Genomic DNA, 21,591 nt, shown 5'->3' on the forward strand with positions numbered 1-21,591 from the left:
TAATATATAATTTCGACGTTATATGCAGTGTAACGTTTCGACCAAGAACATTCTAATGATCACCTTGCGGTACCCTAGCTCCACCGATTAAGTGAAACTCATAACGTCTTTTATGTTAATGTATATAATTTAAATAAGGAAAAATAAAATAAAATTCTCACAATCATGCGTGAGTGTTGTCTACTAATTTCGAGGAGTTGCAAGTTGCTATTAGCCGAGTCAAAAAAGCGTAAAAACACACATGGATACAACAAACACATAAAACCCTGAGAAAATAGTTTCTGGTAGGCACATGACTTGCCTGGCATAGACTACTGTTTACACTTCTCATCATCATGGGAACCACAGAAGGTTTATGCATTAAAATGTGTTTTTTTATGTGTATTTCGAGGCACATTTGGAAGACGTTGAAGTCATGAATATTACCAGCACGCACCATTAAACTCAGCTCTCATTTGTTGATTGCTATAGCTGAATGCTGACCAGTGACCACCATAATATACCAATTTTTTCACAGTTTTGATCCTCAGATTATGTATCTTTTATTCAGTCATACAATTTATTTATCAAGTAAATATTATTGAGCAACTTTTATCAGGTAAGTGAAAGAATATTTTGTGATAACCGAACATGGTAAGACTCAAATTCAAAACCTTGCATGCTTGAGCACCTAACGCCTTTAATGTTGGTCCGGTATAACACGCTTGTGAACTTGATTCTTTTCAATGAATCCAAGTGAGTATTTCTTTTTGATAATGAATGACAGTAAAATTCGAATTCAAAAACCTGACATGCTTGAGCATCCCACGCCTTTAATGTTGGCCGACCCTTGCATAACACATGCAAACTTGAATCTTTTTAATGAGTCAAGTATGTATTTTTTTCTGGTATAGGGTGACAGAAAGACTCGATATAGGATCTCTACTTGCTCGGATATCGGGGCTGAGCTAAACGCCTATTTGGCTATTTATGGTTCGGCAGTAACCTAATAACTTTAGCGCAGATTCTGTATTTGTATTTACAAATTCACTTAATATATGCAAATAATCTATTCAAAATATTAAGCTGTTTTTTCTAGAATTCAGAACCCATAAACTCAACATCGATCCTTTCTTTCCTTGAAGTCAATGTGGAGCGGAGCAACTTCCATGACAAATTCAAATTGCTTAGCTTGGCTGGGGGATTTAGGATCTTTTTTTTAGCACATGTTTATATTATCGATAAAGCCGGTTTCTTCTCCTTACAGTCAAGTAGCTTTCGCTCCTTCAAATCAATCATATTGGAGGCCTAACAAGTGACAATGGTTCACACTCCACCTGCTAGTTCAAGTTACCTTTCAAAAATACGTGATTCAGCATCTACTTATTTCGGGATGAAGACATATTGACCATAAAACCAATATGGCCTATATTTAAAAGTTTGTTTAAAAAATTATTTTTATTTTATTTTCTATAGTAAAATAAAGAGGGTTTAGGGGCAGGGGGTGGGGGGATTTTAGGGGGCACTAGTCCTACAAAACCAATTTGTAGATCTATTCTGACAATATTATTCCCACACTTGTTCCTTCCAACACACTACACGATAGAACTTTTTCCCTATTTTTAATATTCCTTTCCTGTTCTCTTTCTTCTCCTTCTCTACCATTTTCCTCTTCTGTGTGTATTCTTTGCAGCCTTTTCTAGATCATGATCATGCCTATGGCCGGTCAAGATTTTAATAATGATGTGTTCCACCACAGACCAAAACATAAAAAATAATAAAACCTAATTAGAACCATATTAATTTTGTGGTCTTGGATCCAGAATGCTCTTGTTTTATCAGTGTTCAAGGTATTTCTTTAAGTAATTTAGTCAAAGGAAATTAATACATAGAGGTGCATACAATTATAAAGTTTAGTAAGATATACAAGTCCAAAAAATTTGAAAGTCTTTATATTATATATCCAATAAAAGTTTATTGCTGTCTTATTTAGTAAACAATTATCAAAATATTCTTTTATTTACTAATTAACTATCAACGGACTAGCGGCAGATCAGTAGGAAATCTGTTATCAATTTTTTTTTTGTTTTTTTTGTATTGGTATAGGTGGTATCTATTAGTTAAGTTAGGAATAGATTTTAGATTTGTTAGAAGACAAACATTATTGTTTCACTTATATTTTATTTAGTATGATGATGACACGAGTTGAGCTTAAATGATGCAATACTAATTCATATATTACATCAGCCTGTTTGGGACTGAGGCGTAATTATCGTTGGTATAATAATAATCAAAGAGTTTATCTATTTTCTTGAAAGTTTTTGTAACCTCAAAAAGCATAATAATCAAAGATGTAATCTCAAGTAATCAACATATAACTCCAAGACACTGGATTTCATGTTACTTATTTTATCACAATTTTCTAAAACATACTAGTAAACTCTTAGAAAATCAAATTGTATCGAGTTTCTTCAATTTATTAAACATAATTGTAACAACTTTTTGTGCTGTTACAAATGTACATATGGATTTTTTTTTTTTTTTTTTTTGCCGGAAAATGTACATATGGTGGTTCCCTAACAATATTGCTAAAGCTGTTTAAAAGAAAGAAAAAAATCATTTTTCATAAAAAAACATTCCTTGGAGGTGCATGTTTTTGCTCAAAGGGATGTCTTTTCTTGATTATTACTTTGTTGAATGTCATGTAGTATTCATCAACTTGTCCCTGTAAAAAGTTCTTGACTTTACTGTTGGCCTTATATGCAAAAAAAAAATAAAAAAAAATAGGACTTTTTGTATATAGCTCCAATAATATCTGAATGTTCTGAAAATCTCAAGGGGTTTTCTTGACTCAACATGTAAAAAATATATGTGAGCTGCTGAGTTGAGACAGAATATTTGACCATTTTGTAATGTCACAATGACAAAAATTTTGGTTGAGGACAAGTTCCATTATATTGTGTAAGAAAAGTTCCCTAACTAGTTATGGATCTTTGGATAGAGAGTTACAAAAATTTCCGTTTTGGCTCATTTTATAGGTTATATTTGTTGTGTGCTTCACATGTTTGCATATTTTCATCATTAAGCACAAGTTATTCTTTTCCCAATTATAGTTTAAACTTATCCTCTATTGCTAAAAAGAAGAACTCTTCAACACATTACAAATTGGCTTTACAAAAGGGTTGACATTTGACAAGATGACTTTTATGCCTGGCAGAACTTATATGTTCTTTAGATGTCCAGTTTATCTGGATGTAAAAGGAAGAGATTAGTTCGCAACTCTAGTATTTCACGTGTGTTATACTGTCAGAAAAATTAATATTGGTTGAGAGAATAAACCGTTGTCTCATTATATGATCGATAATTTTCATCTAATTAATTAATGAGCTAAATTGAAGTTTACTTGGGCTTTATAATGTTCATTTTCTTAACAAGTGATTATAGTGTACGTGGTCAAACACATTCATATTCTTAGTTTATCAACTGTTTTTGATACCTATATTTTGATTTATGTACACTATTCTAGATATCCAGATGTGTGCGTACGAGAAGCGGTTTGAACTAAATTTTCTCCTATTGATTACTTAATTAATAACGTAACGATATATTGTTGATAGTAGATTAATACATTGTATGATAAAAAATTAGATGTATTTCTCTACTAGTCTAATCACTATGCAAAATAAAGTTCAAATGTAAAGTTTGTTCAAGCAGCTAGAACCTCAAGATAATATTGTCCTCAATTCAACTAAACAATAATGGTGTCAACTCACCATCAAAAGTACTTCAATTGACAAAGGCAAAATTATACTTGTCCTTAGGTGGGAACAACGTTGTTAACCCATGTGTCTCTCTATGTCCTTTATATGTTAATCACATCATTAGATTCATTTTCACTTTCTTTTTAATCATATAAGTTTTGAATTTTCTCGATATTTGGTATACATTCTTGGGGCTTGACTAATAATTCGAATTTGTGCCGAAGAGTCTCAATTTAAAGTGTAAAACTTCTTTATCAGAGATAATTTAATATATATGATTCGAACCTAAAATTTTTTATTAAGATAAATGAATATTTACTACTCTAACTACAATGTTTTATGGTGAATCATGTTACTATGTGTTATGGCTTGTCCCTTTAAATTTTGAAGTGATACTAGTAATAATTATTAGAGCATGCAAGGTTTTTGGAATTATAGTTTTCTCTCTTTCTTGTCATACCTACTTACTTTGACTTTATGTTTTGTTCTTTTCATAGATGCGTGTTACTCTTTCGGCCTTCTATATATAGAGGAACAACAAAGGCTTGATTTAACAATGGGCTCCATAAGTAATTAATGTTTGACTGTCATCATTGTGAGATGGGTGAAGTTGATTAACGTCGAAGATTACAGATAAATAATTAATGTTTGACTATCATCATTGTGAGATGGGTGAAGTTGATTAACATTAAAGATTACAGTAACGTGATACTCGTTCTTCATCATTAATTAAAAATCTCAAGTTTAAGTCCTAAGAATAAGATCGTATTTGATAGAATCACTTTACATTTCAAAATGAGATTTAATACAAACTAACGGGTCTTAAAATGTATATTGCGATAGTGAATAAAACACCAAAAAAAAAAAAAAAGAAATGACCAGACACAAGACAATATTACTCACTTTGGCTTGTTTATTTGAATAATTATACGCTGGTCAAATTAGTTTATAATTACTTTTTGACTTATTTAACGTTTGGTAAGCACAATTAATTCTTATCACCTAGATAAGTCAAAGGTGATGAGTACGTAAGAACGGAAATGTCACAATATTTCTTTGACACATGTAAAAGTGATGGAAAACAAAGAATATCTTTTATATACCCACAGGTTTATCAATTTTTTTGGAAAATGATAAAAAAAAAAAAAAAAAAAAAAAGGCTACCCGTATTGTCACTTCAAAAAACGCTCCCTAATGAACTGGACAATTAGTGGGTTTCTACTAACAAAGAAGTCACCTCCAATTATGACTTTCTAGCTTATAAGCACATTTAGTTTGATCCATTATATATATATATATATATATATATATATACACAGAGGCGTATCTAGCCTACAAGGTAGGGGTTCAGAACCCCAAACTTTCGATGCGGGGTCTAAATTTATGTGTAAAAAATTATTAAAATTGCAATAAATAGTAGATATGAACCCCTAACTTTATAAATATAATGGGTTCAATGCCAAAAATCTTAAGATTGAACCCATAAAATTTAAATCCTCAATCCAACTCTGTATATATATATATATTTCTTGATTGTTTTTCTTCAAAATATCCCTCTCAAAATAAAGCTCCTAACTCCTTTTCTATTCGATTTCTGTCATTCAGCTTTTTCCTTGTAAATATTACTTTCTTATTTTCTGAAGAATATTTTAGTTTCTAAAAATATTGAAATAATTACTCTGCCTAGTGATGCATTATGAAAAATTATGAACTTCGAACAAAGAGCATATAATAAGTAGTGAGATATAGTGACTTTCTTATTCTCTGAATTTTGGCAAAATGTTAATAAAACTACTCTATGTTGCACTATGACAAATTATAGCCTTCAAATATTAACTTAACTTTGTAATACTTAAAATAACATATCATTTTTTTTGTGTCTCACCGGTAATTGGTATATGTATTGTCTAATTCAGATTCACGCAATTTAAATCTCAATAAAGGGGAAAGTGTTGCCTATTGGGAATTTTTCATATCAGAGCTCGAGCATGATACCTCTAGTTAAGGATGAAAGAATCACAACCATGTCACCACAAGTCTTTCGTCCACAACCATGTCACCACAATTCTTTCGTCCTTTTATTGCAAACAGACGTATATGATTTTTAAAAAAGAAACAGGGCGTTTTTAAATAAATTAATCACCCAATTGAATAATGAAATAAGTTAAAAATAGAAAAGAATAAGAGAAAATAAAATTATGAATAGGGAAACCGAAAGCAAATTCTTAGTCAAAAAGATTTCAAAAGAACTTTTCGTCACTATAATGAGAATTTATAATTTTCATCATTGTGTCTTAGATAAATTTAAATTTGATCATCTTTTTCTACACATAAGATATAATTGTAACTTTATAAAAGTGTATCTTTATGTCAATTTGCTGATGTGAGGCATAGAAGTAGCTTTCATGTTCTCAAAAATAGATTTTATTTTTTTAAAATAAAGCCAGTTACATCATTATGATATCTTATCATTTTCTTGTGGCCCTCCAAAATCCCTTTACTCTGCAAGAAAATCTACAATTTATGTGATCTTTATACATTAATTATAATAATTCTATGCTAAATGTAACCTTCAGGATATAAAGTCATCAAAGCGGTATATATTTTGAAATTTTGTATTCTTAGCATCACATCAGTTTTATTTAAGTTTTCCACTCCATGTTTGGTGTCTCCGTTAGGGTTGTGAATATTCTGAATTCGCATTGTGTAAGACCCATTAATGGAAACTGCTCACTATCAGGATTTTTTCCATTCTCAAGACTCAAACCCGAAACCTTTAATTAAAGATAGAAAAATCTTATTCATCCCACCACAACCCTCAAATCCTCAATGATTACATCAGTTGATTGGTAGTATAAATTCCATCTCATTTATTGTTTGTTTAATTTATTAATCTAATCTTTATTTTCTTGATCTAATTTATGCTTTACTCTTGATTTGCACACACTAGTCATTAGTTACTGAGGATCAGAGGCCAACACAGAATTTAAAGTCATCGAGTTCAGAATATTTGCAGTCGATTGTATAAAATGTTTCTGTTCATATGCACACATAATTCGAGTTCAAAGCAATGCACCTTGTTGAACACGTCAATCCGCACCTCTGGAGAGAATTTTATATAAGACATTTAATTTATAACACACGCTATGCTACGGACTCATTTTACAACTATATCACAAGTATAAATTGGACTTCCAATTTTTAGATTCCATGTTGATTTGTTGACCTTAAATCCTTGGAAAATTTTAGCTATTCATTATTTGGACACTTCAATTCTGCTGTATATATATATAGTTGACATAAGCAGAGGCGGATCTAGGATTTGAAGGCGGCGGGTGCCACAATTTTTTTTTTAATGTACATCTTGTTAGGAACGTGTAGTTGGATCGGGTCCATCTCTTTTTAGTTATTCGGGTCAACTTAATAAGCTTTTTTTTATTTGCAAATATGAAATTACATCTCAAAAATCAAGAAATGAACATAATTAGCATCTTAAACAAGGAATCACACCCATTAACAACAAAAGTAAAATCAACATTTTCACCGACGGACTTGCATCTCTTATATATATTCAAAAATGAATTTGCACAAGTAAAATAACATCTTCAATAAAGGAATTACACCAATCAAAATAAGAAAAATAATAAAAAACTCTTCAATAGGTAATACACCCCATAAATAAATGTAGAATTAGATAAACTACAAGTTTTCAAAAATAAATCATAAATTTCATGTTTTTTCTAAGCAGTGCTTACGAAATTTCCATCACAATTTAACTAGTAAAGTGATTTAAATTGAATTTAACAATTATACAATAGCATAAATTTTTAAATACACTCCCTCCATCCATTTTTATTTGTCCATTATACTAAAAATATATGTCCGCTTTTACTTGTAAGTATATATAGTTTGAAAAACCAAGACATAATTTACCATTTTATACCTATTTTATCCTTATTATTAAGTACTCCAATTCATTTCTCCATTTTTTTTGTTGCTTATTAAGAGTGTCCAAGTCAAATATAGACAAGTAAACATGGACTAAGGGAGTAATAAACAAAAGAAATTATTAAAAAAAAAAAAATTAATTTTGATCTCAATCCAAATTTTCCATTGAGACCCAAGTTTTTCGATTTAAATATCTTTGATTTGAGAATAAGAGAAATGCTTAATTTAAGGGATTTTGAAATTTCTATTGTGTGTTTCCTGTAGAGATAACGAGATAAAATAATAGAAAAGGAAAGATAATATAAATAATAAAAAGATAAATAGAAAATTGGGAGAAGCAAAAGAGAATTACCTTGGTACAAAGGAAGTAAAAAGTTAATGTTAAAAACAGAGTCGAAAAATGTTGAATAGATTCAAACTGTATCTACAAAGTAGTGACACCTTTATCTAATTTAAAAAAGTTATGATCAAATATTTAACCTAATTTAAGCAAATTACAACATAAGTATATAAAAAAATTATTAATTTAGGGGGTGGCCATTACCCTTAGGGTGGATCATCCGCTGGGTGGCGAGGATCAAATATTTAACCTAATTTATTAAATTACAACATAAAGATATAAAAAAATTATTAATACGGGGGTGGATGCCACCCCACCCTTTAAATTGGATCCGCCCCTGGACATAAGGAACAATCTAAAATCTCTACTAAGTTCACTACAAGAAAAATCATGATTTTCAATGATTTTTTGTCAAAAATTCATTGAAAACGTTTTTTTCCGCAACTGTTTCGATGAACTCTTCACTTAAAATCCCTTATTTTCGACTTTCAACAAGAACGTTCATCGTAAAATGACCAATCTAGTGATTTTGCAACATATAACTACAATAATTGTATAAGAGAATATTTAAATTTAGAGATTTAAATACTTAGATATGAATATGATATTTGGAACTCATGTAATAATATACATAGAAATAAAAGTAACATGAATTGTGTGTGAGAGATGAGAATAATACATCATCATGAATTTCAGACTATATACTTACATACAAATGGAACCTAAGACAAATTAGGTAAAGATTTGGACAAGAACACAGTTACTTCCTTTTCGCAATTTATCTTCATTCATAGGTTCATTTCTTAGGCACATGAAGCATGATAATGTCCTAGCTAGCCCTAATTTGACCATTGACTCTAGCTATAGCTAGCTTTCCTATCTATATGTAATGTGTCTCTCTCTCACATACACATACAAAACACAATCATGATGTCCTTTTCAAAGCTTACACATGGCCAAAATCAATTATCAATTGCCTAGTTTCCACCATTTATTCCAATCTCCACTTCAGTCAAAACATGGTAAGCAGGGGGCATAAAGCAGGGGGCATATACACATTTTATTGTACGGATTCAGCACAGCGTATAAGTTTTAATTCAAATTTTACAAATACATAGAATAAGCTACGAATTCAGTAACATAAATTAGTTAATTAGGAGAACTTGATGACAAGCGAAGAATAGCAAAAAAAATATAAGCTTCAAATCATGAATTCTTCTTTGATAGTAAAGTCCATGATGCAAATATGAGAGCATTGGAATGAAATTCTAAGGCTCTCTTTTATTTTTTCCTATATAGTTTTGGTAGGATGAAAAAAAAAAAATCTATTCAAGAAGCCATAAATTTTAATAAGAAGATTTTAAAAATATTATACAAAAAAATATCTTTATATACATAACTTTCTTTTACCTATATATGCAGTAGAATGTTCCGGCAAAGAGAATCCAATTGTCCTCCTTCGCCAAACGTAGCTCTGCCATTGTAGGAGGGGAGAGGAGGAAATAGATATTGAAGGGTCTGATAAAAGAGTTCAAGTTTTATATATATTGATGGTATAAAAGATATTTATACGAAAATATGTTCGCTTATATATAAGTTAACTACATGTAAATCTTTAATTAAAAAAAAAACATTAATCAATAATTTGGTAAAAATGGTAACTAATCTAAAAAATCCCTTTCAGCAATTTAACAAAAATCTTTTAGAAGTGGATTGATACCTTCTTCCCTTTCACATGTTAAACTATACTGATATAGTATGTATAAATCCTTGGTGAAAAGGTTAATATCTTTAACACATACACAAAGGTCTAACATAATGTAGACAAAAACTGTTCACACACATATAAACCTGACTAGCTTGTTTTATTGATGTCAACTCTAGAGTTTTATTGGTGAACTGGCATAGCCAGCAAAAGATTCTCATAAGATATTGACCATTCAAAGAAAGATTTCAAATAAGGTTAAGAGTATGATTGCAAACTTCCTTCCTCACTTGCCATGCACTTTCTTGGCAATCTGACTTCTAGCTAGCTAATTTAACCTAATTCCTGAATAATAACAACAAAAACTTATGTTAATTAAAATATTAAAGTAAATTAGACTATATTCTATATCTTGCTAAACTGTTGTCTACTACTAGCCAACCCCTTCTCTCCCTTTCCTAAAATAGAAGTACATTTTAAAGTTTTTATATAAGAATTTAAGCTATATACCTGTCAATGTAGAGGCAGATCAAGGATTTAAAGTTTATGCATTCTTACAATTTTCTCAAATTAATATACAATAATAATTAAATATCACAATTAAATATTTATAGATATTTAGTAAATCTTTTAATACGTATAAGGGATCTGGACAAAAGCTACTAAATATACATGAACCCGTAGATCATCCTAGATTTGCCGCTGCACCAGTGTAAAGAATTTTACTCTGTGAGGTCATCCTAAAGATATAATTTACAAGTAAATCTCTATAAAATATGTGATTTATAATATTGAAATAACGCAGGTTAACTCCTGAAAGATGATCTGATGGCATGTTAAATTGACAACATATATAATTGGCTTAATGCATATGCAACCCCCTGAACTTGTCCCTTTTTTCCATTTTGGTACCTCAATTAAATGTTGTTCCTATTGAACCCCTGAACTCGTCCCCAAAGTTGCCTATCAAACACAATCGACTTACATAAGATTCTATCTTCAATGTAGCAACATGCTAATATATATTCTAATTTAATTATGTCATTTTTTAGCTAAGATTAGCAAAGAATTGAGAGGGGAAAAAAGAGTAAGCTCCCTTAATTAAGTTGGTAGTGAAAGAAGCAGTAACCGCTATAAATCGACATATCCATGACCTAAAAAGAATATTTTTACCACACGTCTACAATATTACTTTACCTTCATTACCACAATTTATTTTTTGCTTCTAATAAAAATCAAATTTAGAGGTTTGATAGACACGCTGGAGGACGAGTTCGGGGAGTTAATAGAACAACTTAGTTGAACAGCACAAATAAAAAAAAAGGGACAAGTTTAGGGGGCTGCATATGCATTAAGCCTATATAATTTAAACTCATTATATTAATGGTAATAGGGTATATATAAAACTATATTGATAACTGGTTGGATTAGTTGTAAAACTGATAAAATACAAAAGAGAACAGAAAGATAAAGAATGAAGTGATAGGAGTAGGGGCAGAATAAAACAGAAGTTAAATAATTATGGGTAATGTTCTTTTTTCCTTTTACTTTTTCTCTTTTTAAATTTTTTTGTTTATTTAAAGAAAGAAGAGAAAAATAAATTAGGAAAGATGAGAGGAATCCATGTTGTTCCAAACACATGCAGACAAAGTAGTTTCAGAGAGAAAAGCAACCATTGCTTTGAGACCAGCAAAAAGGAAAGTGAAAGAGAGAGAAAGAGAAAGATAGTTCAAACCCCATTTGAAAAAACACTTTTGGGTGGTTATAAACATCAATTAATTTAAGTTATATGCACAAACTGATTATATATTTTCTCCGTTTTTATTTTTATGCAATGATGTTCGAATTTGTTGTCAAACAAATTTTATTTTGATTGCACTTTTTCCATGTGCCTTTTAAGTATTTTTTATTATTAATTATTGTGATTTATAGTACCTTTTACTTAGTTTACAAATATGTAAATTCTATTTTTGAAAACTTAAGATTCTATATGTCCGATTTCGTAGTCAAAATTATGAAGTTTGATTCTAGAAATTCGAACTTATGACGGATAGAGTACTTTATAGTATCAGGACCTATATGGTAATTTGATCACAACAATAACATGCTATATAATTAGTTAACTTTCACTAATAATTAAAAAATATGTTTATATTATTAATGTATAAAACTTGAATCTGATCTGATCAGTGACAGATCCAGAGCATAATTTATGGATTCATGAAAATGCAGTAACATAAACTTTAATCTTGAATCCACCTTTAAACACGACCCGGTAAGAGAGAAATATTAGGAAAAAGAACCAATTTTTTCGCGGATTTAAGTTATATATATTGACAATGTAAAGGTTTTTAAAGTATTAGTGTAATTTAACATGTCATAACATGTTACTTTTTCATTTTTTCCAAATTATTAATCGGGCTCCCTTCGTCCAGTGATTTACTTTCCTTTTAATCTATTTCAGAAAAATATCATAATCTTTATTTAGAAAAATAAAAAAAACTTTAAACTTCTCATTTTATCTTCAACAGGATGATTTATGGCCAGACAAACGTTTATGAGTTATTTTAGATCACAAGTTTCAAAAGTATTTTTTTCTCATTCTTAAAATCCGTATATGATCAACCACCGCTACATAATTTAAAACGGAAAGAGTATTCACTAATCATAAAACCTTATCTGCAAAAAAAAATTCAAGTGATCTGACGGTGTAAATATTTTCAACGTCATTGTTATATAAAATTCAAACTTTTCTTTCAACGCCCACCCTCACCCCCATCCCACCCCACTCCACCAAAAGGAACTTGCCCATTTTCTCTCTTTATAAGTGTCTATATATGTAGAAGGTGAAGAACAGCCCTACAAAAATTCCTTCTTTCTCTCTCAAAGAACAGAAAAGAAAAAAAAAACACAAGAGATGAAATCGCTCTTCTTATTTCTTGTGTTTTTTAAGGCTATGCTTGTTTTGTGCCGTTTAAAAAGGGTTGTTATTACAGTTACTTTTTTTTTTTTTTTTTTTTTTTTTTAATAGATAAACAAGAATGAGAAAAAAAAGCTACTTGGTTTTGTGGTTGTATACATAATTATAATTTTTTTTTTTTTAAATTTGGGGTTTGAAGATCCATTTGATTAGGACCCCATTTTGATCATCACTTATATCTCTCTTTTCCCTTTTATTTTTCACTTTTTCCTAAATATAAACCATTATTCTCCTCCCTAAATTCACTTCATCTTCTTTATTCTTGATAAAAATGATCATGGGAAAAAAAATTGTTATGAATTTAATGAGCTAGTTATATTGTATATATGAGTATGTGTATGTACGTTCATATACATGTATATGCCTGGCTCCCTGTATGCCATTTGCAGAGCTCATCGTAATATATCGATGGGCCTTGTTGAATGGCGTATGAGGAGCCAAGCATATTCCGATATCGTGTATATGATGTTGAAATATGTGACCATCTCATAATATAAATCAAAAGCTAGCTCTTTTTTTTTTTTTATCTTTTTTTTCTTGTTGTCTAATTTGTTTTGTTGAGATCTATGCTCGGCCATGGTGATTGTTGAAGAATTCTCTCCTTGGTGCTAAGGAATTTGAGGTGATTTTCTTCTCTCTCAGTTGCAACAGGTACTTTTGAAATTAGTTCATCCTGTCCACTTTCTTAATTTACATAATGATATATATGTAGGGATTCTTAATTTGAAATGTGTTTTCATATTGTTAATTAATCTTTCATTTCCTAGTTTATATGTTTGTTTCTTTCATGTTTAAGTTTTTCTTGCAGATGGATGAAGTATAATTTGTGTACCGTGATTGTACTGCATCTAGTCTATCTAGAAAATTATACCATCAAGAAAGCTATAGATTTACATTATTGTGTAGAGTTTAAAGTTGAATGCACTTAAGGGGTTGTTTGGTTACAGGGATTATGGGGTTTTTCACAGTATAAAATTCAAATTAAACTTATCTAATATTTGGTTGACATGAATATTAACTAAAATTAGGATAAAATTTATACAAAATTATGAGATTAACTCCCACATTGAAGGTGAAACCATATATCATGATTATAATGTTGCATTAACTTGATTTTGAACCAAACGACTTGTATAAAATATATTATACATCTTGGATTATTAAAAGGACAGCGCAAGCAACCCTTTACAATTAATACCGATTAGCTAGTAACCTTAAACAACTAGTAGGTTGTCTGTTATAATAACTGAAACTATATTAATAATGTGAAAAAAGTATTTTGTTAGTGTAACATATATGTAACGTAAATTTTTTGTTGATAATTCTTTTTCTTTAGGGTTTTAGTTCTTGTTCTTGAGAGGTATTTTTAGCATAGGGTTTTGTAATTAGGGCCATTTGTGCGGCTCATGGGATTGACTCATATTCACGTGCTACAATAAAAGAAGCTCACGGCTATGCGCTTGGATCTGTTCTTCTTTTTTGTATTATCTAAATTTAAATTATACATCGATAATATAATAAATATAATATTCTTACATTTTATTAGAATAATAGGAGGTTCGTTATTAGTTTTATCAAGTTATAACTTAATCCTTATTAAGAGACGTACTAATAGTTTTTTTAATGATTTGACTGTGTAAACAATTTTTTCGCTATTTTTGTTTTAAAGTTTGTGCGGTATATATTTTTCTACATATTCCCATAAGGCATCGAAACCATACGTATAATGACAAGCATGAAAGTTACAACCTATGTCTGTTGCCCTAATATTATCCTTTCTCTGGACTTGTGTCTTTGCATCAGCGTAGAAATTTTTACAGTGTATCGAGTCATTTTTTGTTATTGTACAAATAATATATTTTAGTTTCAAAACTATAGCTTATAAATATTATTTGGAATACATGATACTATAAAAAGATTATATTGATTATGTATATAACATAAATTCTTCTTCGAATGCGGTTAACTATCACATTACCTCGTAAGTACTGTTTCATTTAGCAATTTTCTTTAGTTTCTGATTTTCTTTTTGTATTATCATTAATAATAAGGCCTTGTACGTTGATGGGATAATCTCAACTTTTTTTTTTTTTTTTTTAAATTCATGTCATAGTTTTTTGAACTGTAAATCAATGTAGACTGATCAGATTTTATTCCTGTCTTTTACATTTTTTACAGTGCTTCGAAGGACATTCTTTTGTTTGAACAATTTTGTCTTAGAAAATGATTACTTCTATTTGTACAATTGTAGGGTCACATGTTAGATCCTGACCTGTTAACATTTTTACATTCTAATTATAAATAACATCTTTTCACAACACAAGAAACAAAAAATGGATTGCTGAGTTATTGTAGAGGATCTAGGTTTTATCCTGTGCGCATCGAAGGGTAGCATCTGCGGGTTCCCATGCTATTAAAAAAAATAGATATTTCATGTTAAAACATAGAGTAGCAGTTGAAGTTAAAAAAAAGAAAAAAAAAGAGGGGGTATTTGATTCGGTTATATTTGGATATAATATAATTTCACTTGGCAAAAAAGAAGGTTGAAGGTTTGTGTATCGTTATATCACTTGAATTACACCTCAAATTAAACCCATTTTACAAAAAATTTAAATTCTCTATTTCTAGTTGAAGTTATTAGAAATAATAAGTAGGCTGTAAAATACACTTAATTGATTTTTTCTTTCAAAAACGTCAATATTATGCCCTCTGAAAACAAGTTATACTTTAAGATCTTAAGTTACAAAGGTCTTTATTTATATTCTTAAATTTTGTATCAAGTCAAAATATGTTTATGATTATGTTTAAGATGTTTAAGATGATAAGTTACAAGAATTTTTATTTTTTCTTTAAGCTTGCGTTTGGCCATAGATTCCCAAAAAAAAAAATTGAAAAACTTGATTTGGGTGAAGTTTTTCAAGTTTTCAAAATGTATTTGACCATAGTTTTTCAAAACATGTTTCACTTTTTGTTTTGAAAAACGTGAAACATTACTTATACTCATAAGTACTAAAAACTATCACGAATACCCAACCATACAAAACATACATACTTTTTAATCTCAAAATATGCAGAACATGATATTTCAACAACAATTGCTAATAACACACTTACTAGCTACTACAATTCAATTACAATACAAGATCCATCCGTGCAAGAAAAAAAACAACGGAGTAACTACCTATTTTTTAATATAATCTTCCCACATTGTACGAATGATCTTCACATTATAGAAGAGACTGCTTTAATTGTGGAAACATGGTAGATACGACATTAATGGAGGAAAATGATAGATAGAATTAGTAGGGTCATAAATAGATTTTTTTTTTTTTTTTGTAAAATACAAAAGTTTGGGGTAGTTTTTAAAAGTTTTGAAAAGACCAAAACATAGATCTTGACCCAAAAACAGATTTGAGCCAAAATTTGAAAATTTGAAGATTTGTTTTCAAAATCTGTCAAAATATACTTCCAAAATCTATGGCCAAACGGGAGCTAAGTTTGGTGTCAAGTCATCAAACTATATCATACGAATTGAAGCCTTGTCAACACAAACTTATTGTAGTAACGTATTTAAGATCACAAATTATAAAAATCATACATGCTTTTAAGTTTGTACGAACTATGGGATTCTTTATGGGCAGGGCTAGCTAGCAAGCTAGATGTCCCTATCCACGAATAATTTGTACCAAGAAGTGTGCTGCAGATACGTACAGTGTGCTTTACAACTTTACATCATGTGCATACACTTCACAAACTGAATTACTACTATTATGGGATTCTCAAACATTTACTTAAAAGTTTGTTAGAGGTGTTTTTAATGTAGCTTCTCGCAAATGCAACCTCACATTAACTTATACAGTCAAATCTCTATATAACGGCGTTGTTTATCTGATATTTTCTGGATGCTATAGCAAAATGGTAGTTCCAAATTTTTTCCGACATTTATAGTGAAATGTTATTATAGAGAAAAATTGTTATAAAAATATTTGATTGTGATAGTGTAATTAATTTTTGGTATTATTTGTTCGATTTTACGGGTTATATTAGTTGCCTAGTACCTACAATGAGTCAATGATCATAAAGAGATCTTCTAGAAGTAGTGGGATGAGAATGGAAAGAATGCTTCCCTCTTTAATGTGAGTTGTATGCGGCGTGAATTTAAGTTGGATCAGTGTGTTTCGGATATCAAATTATTATTCGAGTTCAAGTCACGAGAATAGCGAAATCTTGATCGAGACATCTTCCGGCCCCTTTAGTAAATTATACGGAACACGAATCTGAATTGGTCCGACCAATATTGTTCTTTTGGATCTGGTATCCATATACCAAATGAATATTACAATCTGTTGGAGCAAGGAAACTTTCACTTTTTTTCACTTGGCTTTTCACAATACCTGTGTGCTATGATCATCTCTTGCTGTAGTTGGTTATTACTTACCAGGGAATATAATACGGTCAAAATTTGAAGAAAAGTAAAAAGCATGCATATATATGCCTTCTTGGAATTAAGAAAAGAAAAAAGAGAAAGGGTCAGCTTTTCTTAAGGGATCTCCTGAACTGAATTAATCCAATTGGATTTGAATGATTCAACATATCAATCTCCCAATTTCCAAATGCTAACCACCCCCTTCCCCCCCGCCCACCCCCCCCCCCCCAAAAAAAAAAAACAATCCAACACACAACTAGTAACATATTTGCCTTTAATCATACACAGTAATAGTGAAAAATATTTTATACCTTTTTTTTTTTTTTGAATAATTGCAACAGGTTATTAAAAAATAATAAGGTGATTTTTTTTTTATTTGCCTGAGCTGTGCTGAACAAATTTACCGGGTAACAATGATAGAGGGAGGTAGTCACTTCACTGAGGAGATCCAAAATGTAATGAAGAAGCGATTGAGGTGAGCATAAAAAAGTCCGAACACATCATTATAAAAATAAAAAGTACATCAATCTCACCTTATACAAATGTTTGTTTATATCTTTTATGATGATTGGATAGTGTATGTTAAACTCAACAATTAACAACTTGAAAGTTTTCACCAACCAAAACCTACAAGGTTCTTTTTCCTCTGACCAAACTCTTATCTACAAAACATTCTTCCGAATTACCAGCCTGTTGTCTAAAAAGTGAAAAAGATGAGACAATAAAAAAAGAAAAAAGAAAAAAAAGTGGATAATAGTGGCCCCTAAAACCCCTTTTTCTTTAAATTGAAAAGGGGGAAAATCATTTTCGTGCACTTTGAAAAATCTACTTAAAGTAGATTCTATTCGTAATCTTTAATCTGTAAAAGTAGTGTCCTTTTTTCTTCTCTTTTTTCACTTTATTACCTCAAATTTTGGTGGATATTTTACTGTTTAGCTTTATTGTTTCACAGTAAATGGACAGCCCTTTTTCTTGCTGTTTTGTACTTCTTTTTTCTGACTCACTAGCTTTTATTTTTGCATCTTCATTTCTTAATTGAGGGTAATTCTATACCATAGTTAAAATTGAGGGGTAAATGTAGACATAGTTAAAATTGAGGGGTAAATGTAGACCTCTTTTTCTCAAAGTTTGGACGTAAAATCCACTCTTCATGCCTAGAGCCCTGTTAATGGCAAGGGTATGAAAGATGAATCAATGATAAAACCGGGAATTTCGCTTAGGACATTCAAGATTAATATATACTTATAAGAAATAATTTTTGAACTATATATGTAGTATATTATTTTCTTTATACATAGTATAATCTTCTAATAAATGGTGTTTGACTGGCCACCTTCAATCAATATAGCTATGCCACTGATTTGAATGACCAAATGAGTAACACATAACAGATTTGAACAATTTCTCATTGTAAAGTAGACAAGTAGTAGTTCTCTAATCACACAATATTTAAGTCGAGTAATTCTTTATGTTGTATTTTAGTTGATCAATAATTTGTATACGTTACGTTGAATTTATGGTAGTCGATTGATTTTTTTTTTTCTGAATGTCATCAACATACAAACGATTTAATCATTGATCTGTGTTCTGTAAGTTTTAGAAGAAGAATATGTGAAAAGATTCCAAAGATATATTCTGCATACTGTAGGTTCTGAAAAGGAACAAGTACTTACAAAAGATTCTAAAAATATTCAACTTGTATGCATCATCACCTCCCCCTTTTATTCCTAGTTTCATCAATATAAAACAAAAACAAATCCAATCAATAATTATTAGAATAAAAGAGATGTTAATAAAGGATGTGGTGAGACGGATGTGATTCCTCAGCCTTGACCAAAGATCCCGAGTTCGAATTTCGAAAATAGATAAAAATATATTATAGGAAGTACATTCCAAAAAAAAAGAAAACCTTATTTTCTGGTAACAAGAGGTGCTCTCCCACTAGCTTAAGCTAATATCAATGGTTAATAACATTTTGAGAAATCATTCACCATGTATCTTTTCTTTTTGTACCTTTCAGTGGCCTCACAAATATATTTTAAAGCGAAAAAAGTATTGGTGGAAATTACATTGTATAACTAAAAATAAATTTATTCAGCTTCATCAATACATGCACCCGGAAAGCATTTGCAAAGTTGAAAATGAACTATAGTTTATAATTTATGATTCTTTTCCACCATTTCATGACAAATATATGAGGGTTAGAGAAGCCTGTGGTCGAAACATTTTCAGCTTAGATCAGATCAACAAGAACCCGAAAGAATGCCAGAACAAATTAGACAGTTTTCTGGTGAAGTAATTGCACGGTTTCCCTTCAAATGGTCTGGTCTTTAATTTTTTCCCTTCAAAATCGAACTTATGCCTTTATAGGCATGAGTTCGTTAAGGGCGCTGACATAACCTTTTGAAATTATGATGCGTACCTCATGTCCCTATAGGCAAAAGTTTGATTTTGAATGGAAAACATTAAAGACCAGATATTTGAAGGATTAAAATTTAAAGACCAGCACAGAATAAGGACAAAAGTGCAAATGAGCCCTTTCTGGTCCGTATGGTCGAATTCAGCCCAATGAGCACATAGGTCCGGCCGAATTAGAACTATAATAAATCAATAAGGGCAATTTGCAGGATTTGTCCCTCAAAATGGTGGTCTTTAACTTTTATCCTTCAGGTTGAAATGTGGGCCTTAGAGGTGGTCTTTAACTTTTATCCTTCAAGCTGAAATGTCTTTTAACTTTTATCCTTCAGGCAGGCAGAATTTGGGCCTTAAAGTCAGAATTTGCACATGGATAGAATTTGCAAATTTCTCTCTTAATGCCCAAATTCTGCAAGAATTTGTATGGTCAGATTTGCAAAATTCTGCCTCACAAATTCTGCTTTGCAATTATTTTTTTATTTTTTTATTTTTTTTATTTTTTTATACTGAGCTGGGTTTTGAACCCACAATCTCGGGGTATTAAACGAAGGGCAAAACTTAAAGACCACCAATTTGAAGGTCAAAAATTAAAGACCACCCCAAATGAAGGGAAATCCGCGCAAAAAACAAAATCAATAATGTCTATAAAACTGTAAACCTTAGATTGAACCATTAGAACCATTTTTTTGCGCGGAGTGCCCTTCTTTTGGGGTGGTCTTTAAATTTTGCCCCTCATATTTGTGGTCTTTAAATTATGCCCCTCGTATTGCTTGATCTTTAATTTTTTGCCCTTCGCGTTGCAACTTTGAGCTTTCGCGCCAGGTTCGAGTTCGAACCCCGCTCAAGCAAAAATTAAAAAAAAAAATCGCAAGACGAGGTTTGAGTCGCGTGTATCACCGGACCGGCATACTTTTGTTAAGGAATTACAAATTTTATCTGCCGGACCGGCATCACTACGTCTGTATAGGCGGACTTGGCGTAAGTATCCCGGGTCCGTATAACTTTGATAATTCCTTCACAAAGTTATGCGGTGGGGGCATACTTTTAATGGGCAAACTTTTATACGGTTGGCATAACTGTCGAAATTATCAAAGTTATCTGGACCCGACTATATATACCAGAGTACGCCATAAGGCATAAGTATCTTGGTCGGCATAACTTTGATAATTCCTTCCTGAAGTTATGCGGTGGGGAACGCATCACCAGTAATAAATGACTTTTTATCTTTGGGCCGCGTAACTGTGAAGGAATTATCAAGTTATACGGATACGCTCCTCTGCTCTTAAATGCTACCTGAGCATAAGTATCTTAGAATTAGGTATAACTTTGGTAATTCCTTAATAAAAGTATGCCGTGTCCATAGCGAAATTTAAACTTGCCTTGCGAATTTTTTTTAAAATTTTGATCGTGGGTTCGAACCTAGACCTATGGGTGTTAGCCGAAGGGCAAATTTTAAAAATTTTAAATATGAGGGGCAAAATTTAAAGACCACCCCAAAAGAAGGGCAATTCTGCGAATTGCCCCTTTAATTATGCCTTAACTAAAAGTCTGCCCCATAAGGTATAACTAGGAAAAGACATTTAGTTAAGGCTTAACTAAAAGTTCATTTACATAAGTATGGATCAAGATAAACTTGTGAAGGAATTACCAAAGTTATGCCGGACCCGGCATACTTATGTCAAGTCTGCCCAGGGAGGAAAATTATCTTTGGGTCAGGCATAACTTTGGCAAATCCTTAACGAGTGTATCTTGGGTGGGGGCATAGCGAAATTTAAACTCTGCCTTGATAATTTTTTTAAAATTTTTGATTGAGTGGGGGTTCGAACCTGGAACCTATGGATTTTAGCCGAAGGGTAAAATTTAAATATTTCAAAAATGAGGGACAAAATTTAAAGACCACCCCAAAAGAAGGGCAATTCGCGATATTCTTTAACAAAGTGGCGCACTTACAGTTCTAAATCAAATGTCCGTGAGAATTTTAACAGATAAATTCTCACGCGCACTAATATGTCTCACCAATTTCTAAACTTGGTGAAA

General features: G+C 30.8%; 1 long non-coding RNA gene across 1 annotated transcript; it reads left to right on the forward strand.

Annotated features, from left to right (window-relative positions):
• The first annotated feature begins 12,523 nt into the window (after positions 1-12,523).
• Positions 12,524-14,979, forward strand: LOC132066830 (uncharacterized). Its single transcript, XR_009416947.1, has 2 exons — positions 12,524-14,532; positions 14,592-14,979. It is a non-coding gene; the product is annotated as an uncharacterized LOC132066830 (long non-coding RNA).
• The last annotated feature ends 6,612 nt before the right edge of the window (positions 14,980-21,591 follow it).

This window comes from Lycium ferocissimum, chromosome 8 (assembly GCF_029784015.1).
Source record: "Lycium ferocissimum isolate CSIRO_LF1 chromosome 8, AGI_CSIRO_Lferr_CH_V1, whole genome shotgun sequence".
Taxonomy (NCBI): Eukaryota; Viridiplantae; Streptophyta; class Magnoliopsida; order Solanales; family Solanaceae; genus Lycium; species Lycium ferocissimum.